We start from the raw sequence: 18,025 nt of genomic DNA, 5'->3' as shown, positions 1-18,025 counted from the left end.
TACGAACAACTCTCCATGTTAGAGGAGGTGGAATGACAACTAATACCATCGGATATCCCTACTCCTTTAATTTCCATTTTGTCCCCTCCCACACCAAACGAGCATCCTAGTTTACATCCTGACTCAAATAAGACCTCGATCACATCTTGCCTTAATTACCCACTACCAACAGTTCAACTAGGGATCCTTTTAAACCCCGATCATACCAGTGTCCCTGAAAACATCTCGTTCCAAACAGCTAGATCCTGCAGGGTGGACGTCACCACTCCCACAGAGTACACTCTCGTGGGCAAACAAATTACATCCAGGACCCCTAACAGAAGTAACGGAGAATGCTCCGTATTAACTATAACATTTTGGAACATTTCGGGCCTTCTCTCAAAGATCCAGAACGAAGAATGGATCAAATTTATGAAAGCAACCGAAATAATTGCTCTTCAGGAGACATGGGTAACCACTCCTATCCACATAAATGGTTTCAAGACTTTCTTTAGTCCAGCACTCCCCTCAACATCTGGTAGAGCAAAAGGAGGACTAACCATCTACGTCTCAAATTTAACACCCACTCTGGAAGCTTACCCCCTTAAAAACGAATCACAGTATCAGATCCTACGAGTTACCATAAACAGAATGCCACCAATTTTAATAGTTAACATCTATAATAACCTCACTGACTCTAGCTTTATGGAGGTTATTAAAGAAATTCGTGAATTCTTACAAAAACAACTCACCGAAAGGAAAGGAAATGACCCTATAATAATCTGGGGGGGGGATTTTAACTTGACACAATGTAAAAGTACCTTAAACGGAAACTGTGGCTACACGGACCATCAACAAAATCATACCCCCCACTTCGTGCACTCCCACAAGGGGTCAATCCTGAACGAGACTATGATTCTTTTGCAATTAGCATTTGCAAACGAACATACTATACCTCCAACTCCCTTTGCTCCAACTTTCAATGGCAGAGGCCTATCTTCCTGCATTGACTACATTTTAGTGGGAAACATTCGCCCAAAGCAGATCCTTGATGTTACTACACACGATTGTGTTTTTAGTGACCATTTCCCACTATCTGTTGCCATTCAAATTACCACATTGCGAGCAAATGCTCAAACAATACTTCATGATGATTTCATTTCCATGTCCCGTTTAAACGGTTATGCACTTAAATGGTCAAACATCGACCCCGCAGACATTTTGAAAACTGTCATCACCACAGCTCGCCAAGCTTTTGAAGTCTGCCTAACAGAAACTTCTTCTCCCGCTGAGATAGTGACCAACTACGAAGAAATAATCTCAGCGGTAAGAAACGCCCTGATAGTGCACCCCAGGGGACAAAAACTGACAAAGGACAAACCTAAGTTCAGATGGTTTAACCCAGCATGTTCCAAAGCTTATAAACATCTTAAAAGATCTTTAAAAAAAATCCCCAGAAACACGCTCGAGGTCAAAATGGCCAGGCAAACTTACAATAAAACAATAGCATCCAGAAAAAAGGAATTAAAAGAGGAATACTGGACTGCTTTGCATAATAGCTGCCTAAGCAAAGACTCGGTTACTTTCTGGGAGATTGTAAATTCTCCCTTCCTGACGGGCCCAAAAGGCAGTGGAACGCTTGAGTCGACCATCTCTGAACAAGAATGGGTCACCCACTTCTCAAAAATATTTTCAGCCCCAACAGATCAATCCCCACAGACGTCAATTTTACCACCGGCCAAAACTAACCTTGTAGCGATGAATTTCAATCTTGCCGAGGTAGAGCAAGCACTGAATGGTAGTAGATCAGGAAAGGCCCCAGGACCAGACTCGGTTCCTATGGACCTCTACAAATCAAACATCGACTTATGGGCCCCCCTGCTACTAAACGTTCTAGTGGCTCTGGGACAGGTAGGACTGCCAACATCCTGGTCAGACTCGATTCTAGTCCCTATTTTCAAAAAAGGAAACAGGAACTGCCCTACGTGCTACAGACCTATATCCCTACTGGACTCCTTTGGCAAAGCAGTAGGTAGAATTCTTCTAGTACGACTACAAACTTGGGCAGAGACAAATAATATTTTATCCGACATCCAGTTTGGTTTCAGAGCAGGAAGAGGCACCACAGAACAGGTTCTTAACCTCACTCTCCTGAGAGGGAAGTATGTCCATGCAAAGGGTGGCAGCCTTTACATGGCATACGTTGACCTATCGGCAGCCTTCGACTGCGTAGACCATAACAAGCTCTGGGCCATAATGACTAATTTGGGAACTGATATAAACCTAGTCAATTACATCAGAGAAATCTACTCGAATACCACAACAAGAGTTAGATTTGGCACAGGGGGCCAGCTTACTTCATCTTTCGGCATTGAACGGGGAGTCAGGCAGGGCTGTGTCCTGGCGCCTTTTCTTTTTAACATTTACACCAATGGTTTAGAAGCAGCATTGCTAAAAGGTAGCCAGGACCACCCACATATTCAACTGCGCCCAATCCCCGCCCTTCTTTATGCGGACGACGCAGTTATAATAGCCCGCACCCCTCTGGAACTTCAAAGGACCTTGGACAGATACACAAATTTTATGCACTCATTGGGTTTAAACATCAACGCCAAGAAAACCTTTACAATGACTTCAGGTAAACAACTGCGTAAAAGGAAAAACATCTACTCAAACGACTCCAAAATAGAACACACTACTACCTATCCCTACCTGGGAGTCATAATAGATAACAAATCCACCTGGAATAGTGCCGTAGAGAATAGAAATCTACAATTCTTAAAAACAACAACGGCACTGAAAATGTTTGCTTGGAGACTGGGAAAAAGAGCATCCAAAGAAATGCTTGATATTTACAACTCAAAATGTCTTAGTGTGGCGATCTACGGGGCAGGGATTTGGGGCAGCGCACGAGTCTCTTCAATTCAAAAAACAGAGAACTCCTTCCTGAAATTTTTGCTTGCAGCCCCGCGATCCACTTCAACTTTTAACATTCACAGTGAACTGGGCCTCCCATTTATCACAGACGTAATACGAATGCAGCCAATTCTCTTATGGCATCGCATCTGGTCCACACCGGAACTAAAATTTACACAGTCACTTATTTTAGATTGTATGAAATTGGAATACGGATCACGCATTACTTGGCTCACCTATGTCAAAAACTTTCTTACTGACTTAGGACTCGAACACTTTTTTACCAATCCCCTAAATACTAAACAAATCTCTAGAAAGAAAATACGTGACATATGCTCAACCCACCTAACAGACCTACGTCTGGCACTTGAATCAAACAAAACTACTGTGCAACCGTTTCTTCACATCCAGACAACAGATCAAATAGAGCCTTATCTGAACTCCGTTTTAACCAACTACGAGAAGTTCTTATTGACCAGATTGCGCTTGAACATATTCCACCGCTTAATTACATTCCCTGTGACAAATGATTGGTCAGCCCAATTGGCTCTATGCCCTTGTGACGACTCCTCTGTTCAGTCGACCCTGCACACAATTATGTTTTGTAGATTTTATACCGAGGCAAGAAAGCTATACCTGATTCCTGTTTTGAAGCATCTGGGCTTAACCCAATGTAGACCAGCCTTCATGACTCTTCAAATGTTAGAAACAGAAATGTTGGCAACTAACACGGCGAAGTTCCTAAAATTTTGCGTGCGACACAGAGCAAATCTCTAAATGAAATTTCATCCAGACGGCTCCTCGAGTCACTTAATTATACCCTACGATGAACTGGGATTAGCCCCCCTTGCACCCTAAACCTGCAACAGGGGGGTTCTGTTTTTCGAGCACCGTCTGTACATTTTTACATTTTTAATGTTTTAAAAATTTGTAAGGAATTGTGATCAATTATTTTATATGTATATTTGTATGTGCTTTTATGGTATGCAATTTCCTTACCGAATAAAGCTTTTCATTCATTCACTGCAGAACAGAGCCGACTCTATCAGGTGCCGCTGAAAGGCCGGGGGCAACACTCTTCAGAACAGAGGGACTCTTTTAGGGGCCCCCCAAAGGCCGGGGGCAACACTCTTCAGAACAGAGGGACTCTATCAGGGGCCCCCGAAAGGCCGGGGGCAGCACTCTGCAGAACAGAGCTGCCTCTATCATTGGCCCCCGAAAGCCTGGTGGGGACACTTTGCAGAACAGAGCTGGCTCTATCAGGGGCCCCCGAAAGACTGGGGGCAACACTCTGCAGAACAGAGCCGACTCTATCAGGGGCCTCTTAAAGGCCGGTGGCAAAACTCTACAGAACAGAGCTGACTCTTTCAGGGGCCCCCCAAAGGCTGGGGGCGGCACTCTGCAGAATAGAACTGACTTTATCAGGGGCCCCGAAAGGCTGGGGGCGACACTCTGCAGAACAGAGCTGGCTCTATCAGAGGCCCTGAAAGGCTGGGGGCAACACTCTGCAGAACAGAGACGACTCCATCAGAGGCCCATGAAAGGCCGGGGGCAACACTCTGCAGAACACAGCCGACTCTATCAGCAGCCCCTGAGAGGCTGGGGGAACCAATCGGCAGAAAAGAGCTGGCCCTATCAGGGGCCGCCGAAAGGCTGGGGGCAACACTCTCAGAACAGAGAGGACTCTATCAGGGGCCCCCGAAATGCTGGGGGCAACACTCTGCAGAACAGAGCTTACTATATCTGGCCCTCCCAAAGGCTGGGGGAACACTCTGCAGGTACAGAGCTGGCTCTATCAGGGGCCCCTGAGAGGCTGGGGGCACCACTCTGCAGAAAAGAGCTGGCCCTATCAGCGGCCCCAGATAGGCTGGGGGCAACAGTTTGCAGAACAGAGCGGACTCTATGAGGGGCCCTTGAAAGGCTGTGGGCAACACTCTGCAGAACAGAGCTAACTCTATCAAGGGCCCCTGAAAGGCCGGGGGCAACACTCTGTAGAACAGAGCTGACTCTATCAGGGGCCCCTGAAAGGCTGGGGCCGACACTCTGCAGAACAGAGCGGACTCTATCAGGGGCCCCTGAATGGCTGGGGGCAACACTCTGCTGAATAGAGCTGGCTCTATCAGGAGCACCTGAAAGGATGGGTCCAACACTCTGCAGAACAGAGCTGGCTCTATCAGGGCCCCCCAATAGGCTCGGGGCGACACTCTGCAGAACAGAGCTGACTCTATTGGGCCCCCCCAAAGGCTGGGGGCAACACTCCGCAAAACAGAGCTGGCCCTATCAGGGGCCCCCAAAAGGGCTGGGGCAACACTCTGCAGAACTGAGCTGTCTCTATCGGGCCCACCAAAGGCTGGGGGCAACACTCTGCAGAACAGAGCTGGTTCTATCAGGGGCCCTTAAAAGGCTGGGGGCAACACTCTGCAGGTACAGAGCTGGCTCTATCAGGGGCCCCTGAGAGGCTGGGGGCACCACTCTTCAGAACAGAGCTGGCTCTATCAGGGGCCCCCGATAGGCTGGGGGCAACACTCTGCAGAACAGAGGGAACTCTATCAGGGGCCCTGAAAGGCCGGGGGTAACACTCTGCAGAACAGAGCTGACTCTATCAGGGGCCCCCCAAAGGCCTGGGGCAACTCTCTGCAGAACAGAGCTGACTCTATCAGGGGCCCCTGAAAGGCTGGGGGTGAGACTCTGCAGAACAGAGCTGGCTCTATAAGGGGCCCCAGAAACACTGGGGGCAACACTCTGTAGAACAGAGCTGACTCTAACACGGGTCCCCCATAGGCCGGGGGCAACCATTTGCAGAACAGAGCCGACTCCATCAGGGGCTCCTGAAAGGCTGGGGACAACACTCTACAGAAAAGAGCCAACTCTATCAGGGACCCCCGAATGGTCAGGGGCAACACTCTGCAGAACAGAGCCGACTCCATCAGGGGCCATGAAAGGCTGAGGGCGACACTCTGCAGAATAGAGCTGACTTAATCGGGGCCCCCCGAAAGGCTGGGGGCGACCATATGCAGAACACAGCTGGCCCTATCAGGGGCCCCCGAAAGGCTGGGGGCAACACTCTGCAGGACAGAGCTGACTCTATTAAGGCCCCTGAGAGGCTGGGGGCACCACTCTGCAGAACAGCGCATACTCTATCAGGGGCCTCAGAAATGCCGGGGGCAACACTGCAGAACAGAGCCGACTCTATCAGGTGCCGCTGAAAGGCCGGGGGCAACACTCTTCAGAACAGAGGGACTCTTTTAGGGGCCCCCCAAAGGCCGGGGGCAACACTCTTCAGAACAGAGGGACTCTATCAGGGGCCCCCGAAAGGCCGGAGGCAGCACTCTGCAGAACAGAGCTGCCTCTATCATTGGCCCCCGAAAGCCTGGTGGGGACACTTTGCAGAACAGAGCTGGCTCTATCAGGGGCCCCCGAAAGACTGGGGGCAACACTCTGCAGAACAGAGCCGACTCTATCAGGGGCCTCTTAAAGGCCGGTGGCAAAACTCTACAGAACAGAGCTGACTCTTTCAGGGGCCCCCCAAAGGCTGGGGGCGACACTCTGCAGAATAGAGCTGGCTCTATCAGAGGCCCTGAAAGGCTGGGGGCAACACTCTGCAGAACAGAGACGACTCCATCAGAGGCCCATGAAAGGCCGGGGGCAACACTCTGCAGAACAGAGCTGACTCTATCAGCAGCCCCTGAGAGGCTGGGGGCACCAATCGGCAGAAAAGAGCTGGCCCTATCAGGGGCCGCCGAAAGGCTGGGGGCAACACTCTCAGAACAGAGAGGACTCTATCAGGGGCCCCCGAAATGCTGGGGGCAACACTCTGCAGAACAGAGCTTACTATATCTGGCCCTCCCAAAGGCTGGGGGAACACTCTGCAGGTACAGAGCTGGCTCTATCAGGGGCCCCTGAGAGGCTGGGGGCACCAATCGGCAGAAAAGAGCTGGCCCTATCAGGGGCCGCCGAAAGGCTGGGGGCAACACTCTCAGAACAGAGAGGACTCTATCAGGGGCCCCCGAAATGCTGGGGGCAACACTCTGCAGAACAGAGCTTACTATATCTGGCCCTCCCAAAGGCTGGGGGAACACTCTGCAGGTACAGAGCTGGCTCTATCAGGGGCCCCTGAGAGGCTGGGGGCACCACTCTGCAGAAAAGAGCTGGTCCTATCAGCGGCCCCAGATAGGCTGGGGGCAACAGTTTGCAGAACAGAGCGGACTCTATGAGGGGCCCTTGAAAGGCTGTGGGCAACACTCTGCAGAACAGAGCTAACTCTATCAAGGGCCCCTGAAAGGCCGGGGGCAACACTCTGTAGAACAGAGCTGACTCTATCAGGGGCCCCTGAAAGGCTGGGGCCGACACTCTGCAGAACAGAGCGGACTCTATCAGGGGCCTCTGAAAGGCTGAGAGCAACACTCTGATGAATAGAGCTGGCTCTATCAGGAGCACCTGAAAGGATGGGACCAGCACTCTGCAGAACAGAGCTGGCTCTATCAGGGCCCCCCGATAGGCTCGGGCGACACTCTGCAGAACAGAGCTGACTCTACTGGGCCCCCCCAAAGGCTGGGGGCAACACTCCGCAAAACAGAGCTGGCCCTATCAGGGGCCCCCAAAAGGGCTGGGGCAACACTCTGCAGAACTGAGCTGTCTCTATCGGGCCCACCAAAGGCTGGGGGCAACACTCTGCAGAACAGAGCTGGTTCTATCAGCGGCCCCTGAGAGGCTGGGGGCACTACTCTGCAGAACAGAGCTGGCCCTATCAGGGGCACCCAAAAGGCTGGGGGCAACACTCTGCAGAACAGAGCGGAATCTATCAGGGGCCCTTAAAAGGCTGGGGGCAACACTCTGCAGGTACAGAGCTGGCTCTATCAGGGGCCCCTGAGAGGCTGTGGCACCACTCTGCATAACAGAGCTGGCCCTATCAGGGGCCCCCGATAGGCTGGGGGCAACAGTTTGCAGAACAGAGCGGACTCTATCAGGGGCCCTTGAAAGGCCGTGGGCAACACTGCAGAACAGAGCTAACTCTATCAAGGGCCCCTGAAAGGCCGGGGTAACACTGTGCAGAACAGAGCTGACTCTATCAAGGGCCCCCCAAAGGCTGGGGGCAACTCTCTGCAGAACAGACTGACTCTATCAGGGGCCCCTGAAAGGCTGGGGGTGACATTCTGCAGAACAGAGCTGGCTCTATAAGGGGCCCCTGAAACACTGGGGACAACACTCTGCAGAACAGAGCTGACTCTATCACGGGTCCCCCAGAGGCCAGGGGCAACCCTCTGCAGAACAGAGCTGGCTCTATCAGGGGCCCCTGAAAGGGTGGGGCCAACATTCTGCAGAACAGAGTCGACCCTATCAGGGGCCCCTGAAAGGCCAGGGGGCAACCCTCTACAGAACAGAGATGACTCCATCAGGGGCCCCTGAAAGGCTGGGGGCAACACTCTACAGAAAAGAGCCAACTCTATCAGGGGCCCCCGACAGGTCAGGGGCAGCACTCTGCAGAACAGAGCCGACTCCATCAGGGGCCCCTGAAAGGCTGGGGGCGACACTCTGCAGAATAGAGCTGACTCAATCGGGGCCCTCCGAAAGGCTGGAGGCGACCATATGCAAAACAGAGCTGGCCCTATCAGGGGCCCCAGAAAGGCTGGGGGCAACACTCTGCAGGACAGAGCTGACTCTATTAAGGCCCCTGAGAGGCTGAGGGCACCACTCTGCAGAACAGAGCCGACTCTATCAGGGGCCGCTGAAAGGCCGGGGGCAACACTCTTCAGAACAGAGGGACTCTTTCAGGGGCCCCCAAAAGGCCGGTGGCAACACTCTTTAGTACAGAGGGACTCTATCAGGGGCCCCCCATAGGCCAGGGGCAACACTCTTCAGAACAGAGGGACTCTATCAGGGGCCCCCGAAAGGCCGGGGGCAACACCCTGCAGAACAGAGCTGGCTCTATCATTGCCCCCCGAAAGCCCGGTGGGGACTCTTTGCAGAACAGAGCTGGCTCTATCAGGGGCCCCCAAAAGACTGGGGGCAACACTCTGCAGAACAAAGACAACTCTATCAGGGGCCTCTGAAAGGCCAGAGGCAACACTGCAGAACAGAGCCGACTCCATCAGAGGCCCCTGAAAGGCCGGGGGCAATACTCTGCAGAACAGAGCCGACTCTATCAGGGGCCCCCGAACTGTCGAGGGCGACACTCTTCAGAACAGAGCTGACTCTATCAAGGGCCCCCAAAGGCTGGGGGCGACACTCTGCAGAATAGAACTGACTTTATCAGGGGCCCCGAAAGGCGGGGGCGACACTCTGCAGAACAGTGCTGGCTCTATCAGAGACCCCCGAAAGGCTGGGGGCAACACTCTGCAAAACAGAGACGACTCTATCAGAGGCCCCTGAAAGGCCGGGGGCAACACTCTACAGAAAAGAGCCAACTCTATCAGGGACCCCTGAAAGTCTGGGGGCAACACTCTGCAGAACAGAGCCGACTCTATGAGGGGTCCCCCATAGGCCGGGCGTAACCCTCTGCAGAACAGAGCTGGCTCTATCAGGGGCCACTGAAGCACTGGGTGCAACACTTTGCAGAGCAGAGCTCACTCTATCAGGGGCCCCCCAATGGCTGGGGCATCACTCTACAGAACAGAGCTGGCTCTATCAGGGGCCCCTGAAAGGCTGGGCCAATACTCTGCAGAACAGAGCTGGCTCTATCCGGAGCCCCTGAAAGGCTGGGGGTGACACTCTGCAGAACAGAGATGGCTCTATAAGGGGCCACTGAAACGTTGGGGGCAACACTCTGCAGAACAGAGCTGACTCTATGAGGGGTCCCCCATAGGCCGGGGGCAACCCTCTGCAGAACAGAGCTGTCTCTATCCGGGGCCCCTGAGAGGTTGGGGTGACACTCTGCAGAACAGTGCCGACTCTATCAGGGGCTCTGAAAGGCCGGGGGAAACACTACAGAACAGAGCCGACTCCATCAGAGGGCCCTGAAAGGCCGTGGGCAATACAATGCAGAACAGAGCCGACTCTATCTGGGGCCCCCGAAAGGTCAGGGGCGACACTCTGCAGAACAGAACTGACTCTATCAGGGGCCCCCCAAAGGCTGGTGGTGACACTCTGCAGAATAAAGCTGACTTTATCAGAGGCCCCCGAAAGTCTGTGGGCATCACTCTGCACAACAGAGCCGACTCTATCAGTGGCCCCTGACAGGCCGGGGGCAACATTCTACAGAACAGAGCCAACTCTATCAGGGGCCCCTCAAAGTCCGGGGGGAACACTCTGCAGAACAGAGTTGACTCTATCAGTGTTCCCCGAAAGGCCGGGGGCAACACTCTTCAGAACAGAGAGGACTCTATCAGGGGCCCCCGAAATGCTGGGGGCAACACTCTGCAGAACAGAGCCGACTCTATCAGGGTCCCCCGAAAGGCTGGGGGCAACACTCTGCAGAACAGAGCTGGCTCTATCAGGGGCCCCCGAAAGACTGGGGGCAACACTCTGCAGAACAGAGCCGACTCTATCAGGGGCCTCTGAAAGGCCGGTGACAACACTCTATAGAACAGAGCTGACTCTATCAGGGGCCCCCCAAAGGCTGGGGGTGACACGCTGCAGAACAGAGCTGGCTCTATCAGAGGCCCCTGAAAGTCCGGGGGCAACACTCTGCAGAACAGAGCCGACTCTATCAGGGTCCCCCGAAAGGCTGGGGGCAACACTCTGCAGAACAGAGCCGACTCTATCAGCAGCCCCTGAGAGGCTGGGGGCACCAATCTGCAGAATAGAGCTGTCCCTATCAGCGGCCGCCGAAAGGCTAGGGGCAACACTCTGCAGAACAGAGAGGACTCTATCAGGGGCCCCCGAAATGCTGGGGGCAACACTCTGTAGAACAGAGCTGACTATATCTCGCCCTCCCAAAGGCTGGGGGAACACTCTGCAGAACAGAGCTGGCCCTATCAGGGGCCCCCGATAGGCTGGGGGCAGCACTCTGCAGAACAGAGCGGAATCTATCAGGGGCCGTTGAAAAGCTGGGGCAACACTCTGCAGAACAGAGCTGACTCTATCACGGGCCCCCCAAAGGCTGGGGCAACTCTCTGCAAAACAGAGCTGACTCTATCAGGGGCCCCTGAAAGGCTGGGGGTGACACTCTGCAGAACAGAGCTGGCTCTATAAGGGGCCCCAGAAACACTGGGGGCAACAGTCTGCAGAACAGATCCTACTCTAACACGGGTCCCCCATAGGCCGGGGGCAACCCTCTGCAGAACAGAGCTGGCTCTATCAGGGGGCCCTGAAAGGCTGGGGCCAACATTCTGCAGAACAGAGCCGACTCTATCAGGGTCCCCCGAAAGGCTGGGGGCAACACTCTGCAGAACAGAGACGACTCTATCAGCAGCCCCTGAGAGGCTGGGGGCACCAATCTGCAGAACAGAGCTGTCCCTATCAGCAGCTGCCGAAAGGCTTGGGGCAACACTCAGCAGAAGAGAAAGGACTCTATCAGGGGCCCCCGAAATGCTGGAGGCACCACTCTGCAGAACAGAACTGACTATATCTGGCCCTCCCAAAGGCTGGGGGAACACTCTGCAGGTACAGAGCTGGCTCTATCAGGGGCCCCTGAGAGGCTGGGGGCACCACTCTGCAGAACAGAGCTGGCCCTATCAGGGGCCCCCGATACGCTGGGGGCAACACTCTGCAGAACAGAGCGGAATCTATCAGAGGCCGTTGAAAGGCTGGGCGCAACACTCTGCAGAACAGATCTAACTCTATCACGGGCCCCCCAAAGGCTGGGTCAACTCTCTGCAGAACAGAGCTGACTCTATCAGGGGCCCCTGAAAGGCTTGGGGTGACACTCTGCAGAACAAAGCTGGCTCTATAAGGGGCCCCAGAAACACTGGGGGCAACACTCTGCAGAACAGATCTGACTCTAACACAGGTCCCCCATAGGCCGGGGGCAACCCTCTGCAGAACAGAGCTGGCTCTATCAGGGGGCCCTGAAAGGCTGGGGCCAACATTCTGCAGAACAAAGTCGACTCTATCAGGGGCCCCTGAAAGGCCAGGGGGCAACCCTCTACAGAACAGAGCCGACTCCATCAGTGGCCCCTGAAAGGTTGGGGGCAACACTCTACAGAAAAGAGCTAACTCTATCAGGGGCCCCCGACAGGTCAGGGGAACACTCTGCAGAACAGAGCCGACTCCATCAGGGGCCCCTGAAAGGCTGGGGGCGACACTCTGCAGAATAGAGCTGACTCAATCGGGGCCCCCCCAAAGGGGCGACCATATGCAGAACAGAGCTGGCCCTATCAGGGGCCCCCGAAAGTCTGGGGGCAGCACTCTGCAGGACAGAGCTGACTCTATTAAGGCCCCTAAGAGGCTGAAGGCACTACTCTGCAGAACAGAACTGGCCCTATCAGGGGCCCCCGATAGGCTGGGGGCAACACTCTGCAGATCAGAGCGGACTCTATCAGGGGCCGCTGAAAGGCCGGGGGCAACACTCTTCAGAACAGAGGGACTCTTTTAGGGGCCCCCCAAAGGCCGGGGGCAACACTCTTCAGAACAGAGGGACTCTATCAGGGGCCCCCGAAAGGCCGGGGGCAACACTGTGCAGAACAGAGCCGACTCTATCAGGGGCCTCTGAAAGGCCGGTGGCAACACTCTACAGAACAGAGCTGACTCTATCAGGGGCCTCCCAAAGGCTGGGGGTGACACTCTGCAGAATAGAACTGACTTTATCAGGGGCCCCGAAAGGCTGGGGGCGACACTCTGCAGAACAGAGCTGGCTCTATCAGAGGACCCTGAAAGTCCAGGGGCAACCCTCTGCAGAACAGAGCCGACTCTATCAGGGTTCCCCGAAAGGCTGGGGGCAACACTCTGCAGAACAGAGCTGGCTCTATCAGGGGCCCCCGAAAGACTGGGGGCAACACTCTGCAGAACAGAGCCGACTCTATCAGGGGCCTCTGAAAGGCCGGTGGCAACACTCTACAGAACAGAGCTGACTCTATCAGGGGCCCCCCAAAGGCTGGGGGCAACACTCTGCAGAACAGAGCCGACTCTATCAGCAGCCCCTGAGAGGCTGGGGGCACCAATCTGCAGAACAGAGCTGTCCCTATCAGCTTCCGCCGAAAGGCTAGGGGCAACACTCTGCAGAACAGAGAGGACTCTATCAGGGGCCCCCGAAATGCTGGGGGCAACACTCTGCAGAACAGAGCTGACGATATCTGGCCCTCCCAAAGGCTGGGGGAACACTCTGCAGGTACAGAGCTGGCTCTATCAGGGGCCCCTGAGAGGCTGGGGGCACCACTCTGCAGAACAGAGCTGGCCCTATCAGGGGACCCGATAGGCTGGGGGCAACAGTTTGCAGAACAGAGTGGACTCTATCAGGGGCCCTTGAAAGGCCGTAGGCAACACTCTGCAGAACAGAGCTAACTCTATCAAGGGCCCCTGAAAGGCCGGGGGCAACACTCTGTAGAACAGAGCTGACTCTATCAGGGGCCCCTGAAAGGCTGGGGCCGACACTCTGCAGAACAGAGCGGACTCTATCAGGGGCCTCTGAAAGGCTGGGGGCAACACTCTGCAGTACAGAGCTGACTCTATCAAGGGCGCCCCAAAGGCTGGGGGCAACTCTCTGCAGAACAGAGCTGACTCTATCAGGGGCCCATGAAAGGCCAGGAGCAACACTCTGCACGTACAGAGCTGGCTCTATCAGGGGCCCCTGAGAGGCTGGGGGCACCACTTTGCAGAACAGAGCTGGCCTTATCAGGGGCCCCCGATAGGCTGGGGGCAACACTCTGTAGAACAGAGGGAACTATATCAGGGGCCCTGAAAGGCCGGGGGTAACACTCTGCAGAACAGAGCTGACTGTATCAAGGGCCCCCCAAAGGCTGGGGGCAACTCTCTGCAGAACAGAGCTGACTCTATCAGGGGCACCTGAAAGGCTGGGGGCAACCCTCTGCAGAACAGAGCTGGCTCTATCAGAGGCCCCTGAAAGTCCGGGGGCAACACTCTGCAGAACAGAGCCGACTCTATCAGGGTCCCCCGAAAGGCTGGGGGCAACACTCTGCAGAACAGAGCCGACTCTATCAGCAGCCCCTGAGAGGCTGGGGGCACCAATCTGCAGAACAGAGCTGTCCCTATCAGTTTCCGCCGAAAGGCTAGGGGCAACACTCTGCAGAACAGAGAGGACTCTATCAGGGGCCCCCGAAATGCTGGGGGCAACACTCTGCAGAACAGAGCTGACTATATCTGGCCCTCCCAGAGGCTGGGGGAACACTCTGCAGGTACAGAGCTGGCTCTATCAGGGGCCCCTGAGAGGCTGGGGGCACCACTCTGCAGAACAGAGCTGGCCCTATCAGGGGCCCCCGATGGGCTGGGGGCAACAGTTTGCAGAACAGAGTGGACTCTATCAGGGGCCCTTGAAAGGCCGTAGGCAACACTCTGCAGAATAGAGCTAACTCTATCAAGCGCGCCTGAAAGGCCGGGGGCAACTCTCTGCAGAACAGAGCTGACTCTATCAGGGGCCCCTGAAAGGTTGGGGCCAACATTCTGCAGAACAGAGTCGACTCTATCAGGGGCCCCTGAAAGGCCAGGGGGCAACCCTCTACAAAACAGAGCCGACTCGATAACGGGCCCCTGAAAGGCTTTGGGCAACACTCTACAGAAAAGAGCCAACTCTATCAGGGGCCCTCGACAGGTCAGGGGCAACACTCTGCAGAACAGGGCCGACTCCATCAGGGGCCCCTGAAACGCTGGGGGCGACACTCTGCAGAATAGAGCTGACTCAATCGGGGCCCTCCGAAAGGCTGGAGGCGACCATATGCAAAACAGAGCTGGCCCTATCAGGGGCCCCTGAAAGGCTGGGGGCAACACTCTGCAGGACAGAGCTGGCTCTATCAGAGGCCCCTGAAAGTCCGGGGGCAACCCTCTGCAGAACAGAGCTGGCTCTATCAGAGGCCCCTGAAAGTCTGGGGGCAACACTCTGCAGAACAGAGCCGACTCTATCAGGGTCCCCCGAAAGGCTGGGGGCAACACTCTGCAGAACAGAGCCGACTCTATCAGCAGCCCCTGAGAGGCTGGGGGCACCAATCTGCAGAACAGAGCTGTCCCTATCAGCTTCCGCCGAAAGGCTAGGGGCAACACTCTGCAGAACAGAGAGGACTCTATCAGGGGCCCCCGAAATGCTGGGGGCAACACTCTGCAGAACAGAGCTGACTATATCTGGCCCTCCTCCTCAAAGGCTGGGGAAACACTCTGCAGGTACAGAGCTGGCTCTATCAGGGGCCCCTGAGAGGCTGGGGCACCACTCTGCAAAACAGAGCTGGACCTATCAGGGGCCCCCGATAGGCTGGGGGCAACAGTTTGCAGAACAGAGTGGACTCTATCAGGGGCCCTTGAAAGGCCGTAGGCAACACTCTGCAGAACAGAGCTAACTCTATCAAGGGCGCCTGAAAGGCCGGGGGCAACACTCTGTAGAACAGAGCTGACTCTATGAGGGGCCCCTGAAAGGCTGGGGCTGACACTCTGCAGAACAGAGGTGACTCTATCACGGGTCCCCCATAGGCCAGGGGCAACCCTCTGCAGAACAGAGCTGGCTCTATCAGGGGCCCCTGAAAGGTTGGGGCCAACATTCTGCAGAACAGAGTCGACTCTATCAGGGGCCCCTGAATGGCCAGGGGGCAACCCTCTACAGAACAGAGCCGACTCCATCAGGGGCCCCTGAAAGGCTTTGGGCAACACTCTACAGAAAAGAGCCAACTCTATCAGGGGCCCCCGACAGGTCAGGGGCAACACTCTGCAGAACAGGGCTGACTCCATCAGGGGCCCCTGAAAGGCTGGGGGCGACACTCTGCAGAATAGAGCTGACTCAATCAGGGCCCTCCGAAAGGCTGGAGGCGACCATATGCAAAACAGAGCTGGCCCTATCAGGGGCCCCTGAATGGCTGGGGGCAACACTCTGCAGGACAGAGCTGACTCTATTAAGGCCCCTGAGAGGCTGAGGGCACCACTCTGCAGAACAGAGCTGGCCCTATCAAGGGCCCCCAATAGGCTGCTGGCAACACTCTGCAGAACAGAGCAGACTCTATCAGGGGCCTCTGAAAGGCCGGGGGCAACACTGCAGAACCGAGCCGACTCTATCAGGGGCCGCTGAAAGGCCGGGGGCAACACTCTTCAGAACAGAGGGACTCATTCAGGGGCCCCCAAAAGGCCAGTGGCAACACTCTTTAGTACAGAGGGACTCTGTCAGGGGCCCCCGAAAGGCTGGGGGCAACCCCCTGCAGAACAGAGCTGGTTCTATCATTGGCCCCCGAAAGCCAGGGGGCAACACTCTGCAGAACAGAGCCGACTCTATCAGGGGCTTCTGAAAGGCCGGTGGCAACAATCTACAGAACAGAGCTGACTCTATCAGGGGCCCCCCAAAGGCTGGGGGCGACACTCTGCAGAACAGAGCTGACTCTATCAGAGGCCCCTGAAAGTCCGGGGGCAACACTCTGCAGAACAGAGCCGACTCTATCAGGGTCCCCCGAAAGGCTGGGGGCAACACTCTGCAGAACAAAGCCGACTCTATCAGCAGCCCCTGAGAGGCTGGGGGCACCAATCTGCAGAACAGAGCTGTCCCTATCAGCTTCCACCGAAAGGCTAGGGGCAACACTCTGCAGAGCAGAGAGGACTCTATCAGGGGCCCCCGAAATGCTGGGGGCAACACACTGCAGAACAGAGCTGACTATATCTGGCCCTCCCAAAGGCTGGGGGAACACTCTGCAGGTACAGAGCTGGCTCTATCAGGGGCCCCTGAGAGGCTGGGGGCACCACTCTGCAGAACAGAGCTGGCCCTATCAGGGGCCCCCGATAGGCTGGGGGCAACAGTTTGCAGAACAGAGTGGACTCTATCAGGGGCCCTTGAAAGGCCATAGGCAACACTCTGCAGAACAGAGCTAACTCTATCAAGGGCGCCTGAAAGGCCGGGGGCAACACTCTATAGAACTGAGCTGGCCCTATCAAGGGCCCCCAATAGGCTGCTGGCAACACTCTGCAGAACAGAGCAGACTCTATCAGGGGCCTCTGAAAGGCCGGGGGCAACACTGCAGAACCGAGCCGACTCTATCAGGGGCCGCTGAAAGGTCGGGGGCAACACTCTTCAGAACAGAGGGACTCTTTCAGGGGCCCCCAAAAGGCCAGTGGCAACACTCTTTAGTACAGAGGGACTCTATCAGGGGCCCCCGAAAGGCTGGGGGCAACCCCCTGCAGAACAGAGCTGGTTCTATCATTGGCCCCCGAAAGCCAGGGGGAAAAACTCTGCAGAACAGAGCCGACTCTATCAGGGGCGTCTGAAAGGCCGCTGGCAACACTCTACAGAACAGAGCTGACTCTATCAGGGGCCCCCACAAGGCTGGGGGCGACACTCTGCAGAACAGAGCTGGCTCCATCAAAGGCCCCTGAAAGTCCAGGGGCAACACTCTGCAGAACAGAGCCGACTCTATCAGGGTCCCCCGAAAGGCTGGGGGCAACACTCTGCAGAACAGAGCCGACTCTATCAGCAGCCCCTGAGAGGCTGGGGGCACCAATCTGCAGAACAGAGCTGTCCCTATCAGCTTCCGCCGAAAGGCTAGGGGCAACACTCTGCAGAACAGAGAGGACTCTATCAGGGGCCCCCGAAATGCTGGGGGCAACACTCTGCAGAACAGAGCTGACTATATCTGGCCCTCCCAAAAGCTGGGGGAACACTCTGCAGGTACAGAGCTGGCTCTATCAGGGGCCCCTGAGAGGCTGGGGGCACCACTCTGCAGAACAGAGCTGGCCCTATCAGGGGCCCCCGATAGGCTGGGGGCAACAGTTTGCAGAACAAAGTGGACTCTAACAGGGGCCCTTGAAAGGCCGTAGGCAACACTCTGCAGAACAGAGCTAACTCTATCAAGGGCGCCTGAAAGGCCGGGGGCAACACTCTGTAGAACAGAGCTGACTCTATCAGGGGCCCCTGAAAGGCTGGGGCCGACACTCTGCAGAACAGAGCGGACTCTATCAGGGGCCTCTGAAAGGCTGGGGGCAACACTCTGATGAATAGAGCTGGCTCTATCAGGGGCGCCTGAAAGGCTGGGTCCAACACTCTGTAGTACAGAGCTGACACTATCAAGGGTGCCCCAAAGGCTGGGGGCAACACTCTGCAGAACAAAGCCGACTCTATCAG

Source organism: Triturus cristatus, chromosome 1_1, assembly GCF_964204655.1.
Source record: "Triturus cristatus chromosome 1_1, aTriCri1.1, whole genome shotgun sequence".
NCBI classification, from domain to species: Eukaryota; Metazoa; Chordata; class Amphibia; order Caudata; family Salamandridae; genus Triturus; species Triturus cristatus.
Note: the sequence above shows the minus strand (reverse complement) of the source record.